This window comes from Oncorhynchus tshawytscha, unplaced genomic scaffold (genome assembly GCF_018296145.1).
Source record: "Oncorhynchus tshawytscha isolate Ot180627B unplaced genomic scaffold, Otsh_v2.0 Un_contig_1550_pilon_pilon, whole genome shotgun sequence".
NCBI classification, from domain to species: Eukaryota; Metazoa; Chordata; class Actinopteri; order Salmoniformes; family Salmonidae; genus Oncorhynchus; species Oncorhynchus tshawytscha.
In genome coordinates this window covers 32,501-35,000 of record NW_024608329.1, presented here as the reverse complement: position 1 = coordinate 35,000, position 2,500 = coordinate 32,501, and the positions used below count along the sequence as shown (strand labels likewise).

At 56.8% G+C, this 2,500-nt stretch overlaps 1 protein-coding gene across 1 annotated transcript in view; it reads left to right on the top strand.

The window, feature by feature from the left end:
• LOC121843452 (protein diaphanous homolog 2-like) overlaps positions 1-2,500 on the top strand; it is a 22,711-nt gene that overhangs the window by 5,811 nt on the left and 14,400 nt on the right. The gene's annotated exons all lie outside the window — the stretch shown is intronic.

Genomic DNA, 2,500 nt, shown 5'->3' with positions numbered 1-2,500 from the left:
CCCAGAGAGAGAGGAGCAAGAGAGATCATAGGATAGCCCCTACCAGAGAGGAGAGAGAGAGAGAGAGAGAGAGCATAGCCCCTACCAGAGAGAGAGAGCATAGCCCCTACCAGAGAGAGGAGAGAACATAGCCCCTAGAGAGAGAGAGAGAGAGAGAGAGCATAGCCCCTACCAGAGAGAGAGAGAGAGAGAGCATAGCCCCTACCAGAGAGAGAGAGGAGCATAGCCCCTACCAGAGAGAGAGAGAGCATAGCCCCTAGAGAGAGAGGGAATAGCCCCTACCAGAGAGAGAGAGAGAGAGGGAGCATAGCCCCTACCAGAGAGAGAGAGAGGAGCATAGCCCCTACCAGAGAGAGAGAGGAGCATAGCCCCTACCAGAGAGAGAGAGGAGCAGAGAGAGAGAGGGAGCATAGCCCCTACCAGAGAGAGAGAGAGAGCATAGCCCCTACCAGAGAGAGAGAGAGAGAGAGATGGAAGCATAGCCCCTACCAGCATAGCCCCTACCAGAGAGAGAGAGCAGGAAAGGAGAGGAGAGATAGCCCCTACCAGAGAGAGGGAGAGGGGAGAGAGGAGCCCCTACCAGAGAGAGAGGGGGCATAGCCCCTACCAGAGAGAGAGAGGGAGCATAGCCCCTACCAGAGAGAGAGACCAGAGGAGCATAGCCCCTAGCCAGAGAGAGAGGAGCATAGCCCCTACCAGAGAGCATAGCCCCTACCAGAGAGAGAGAGGGGAGCATAGCCCCTACCAGAGAGAGAGAGGGAGCATAGCCCCTACCAGAGAGAGAGGGGAGCATAGCCCCTACCAGAGAGAGAGAGGAGCATAGCCCCTACCAGAGAGAGAGAGGGAGCATAGCCCCTACCAGAGAGAGAGAGGAGCATAGCCCCTACCAGAGAGAGAGAGAGCATAGCCCCTACCAGAGAGAGAGCCCCTACCAGAGAGAGAGAGGAGCATAGAGAGAGAGAGGAGCATAGCCCCTAGAGATAGCCCCTACCAGAGAGAGAGGAGCATAGCCCCTACCAGAGAGAGGGAGCATAGCCCCTACCAGAGAGAGAGGGAGCATAGCATAGCCCCTACCAGAGAGAGAGAGAGCATAGCCCCTACCAGAGAGAGAGAGGAGAGAGAGCATAGCCCCTACCAGAGAGAGAGAGCATAGCCCCTACCAGAGAGAGAGAGGAGCAGAGAGAGAGAGAGGGAGCATAGCCCCTACCAGAGAGAGAGAGGGAGCATAGCCCCTACCAGAGAGAGAGAGAGGAGCATAGCCCCTACCAGAGAGAGAGAGAGAGGGAGCATAGCCCCTACCAGAGAGAGAGAGAGCATAGCCCCTACCAGAGAGAGAGAGCATAGCCCCTAGAGAGAGAGAGGAGAGCATAGCCCCTACCAGAGAGAGAGAGAGAGCATAGCCCCTACCAGAGAGAGAGAGGGAGCATAGCCCCTACCAGAGAGAGAGAGAGAGAGGGAGCATAGCCCCTACCAGAGAGAGAGAGCATAGCCCCTACCAGAGAGAGAGAGAGAGCATAGCCCCTACCAGAGAGAGAGAGAGAGAGCATAGCCCCCCTACCAGAGAGAGAGAGAGCATAGCCCCTACCAGAGAGAGAGAGCATAGCCCCTACCAGAGAGAGCATAGCCCCTACCAGAGAGAGAGAGCATAGCCCCTACCAGAGAGAGAGCCCCTACCAGAGAGCCCCTACCAGAGAGAGAGAGAGAGCATAGCCCCTACCAGAGAGAGAGAGGGAGCATAGCCCCTACCAGAGAGAGAGAGAGCATAGCCCCTACCAGAGAGAGAGGGAGCATAGCCCCTACCAGAGAGAGAGAGGACCAGAGAGAGAGAGCATAGCCCCTACCAGAGAGAGAGCATAGCCCCTACCAGAGAGAGAGGAGCATAGCCCCTACCAGAGAGAGAGAGAGCCCCTACCAGAGAGAGAGAGAGCATAGCCCCTACCAGAGAGAGAGAGAGAGAGCATAGCCCCTACCAGAGAGAGAGGAGAGCATAGCCCCTACCAGAGAGAGAGAGGAGCATAGCCCCTACCAGAGAGAGAGAGGGAATAGCATAGCCCCTACCAGAGAGAGAGAGAGCATAGCCCCTACCAGAGAGAGAGAGAGCATAGCCCCTACCAGAGAGAGAGAGCATAGCCCCTACCAGAGAGAGAGGGAGCATAGCCCCTACCAGAGAGAGAGAGAGCATAGCCCCTACCAGAGAGAGAGGAGCATAGCCCCTACCAGAGAGAGAGAGGAGCATAGCCCCTACCAGAGAGAGAGGGAGCATAGCCCCTACCAGAGAGAGAGGGAGCATAGCCCCTACCAGAGAGAGAGAGAGGGAGCATAGCCCCTACCAGAGAGAGAGAGGAGAGCATAGCCCCTACCAGAGAGAGAGAGAGAGCATAGCATAGCCCCTACCAGAGAGAGAGAGCCCCTAGAGAACATAGCCCCTACCAGAGAGAGAGGAACATAGCCCCTACCAGAGAGAGAGGGAGCATAGCCCCTACCAGAGAGAGAGAGGGAA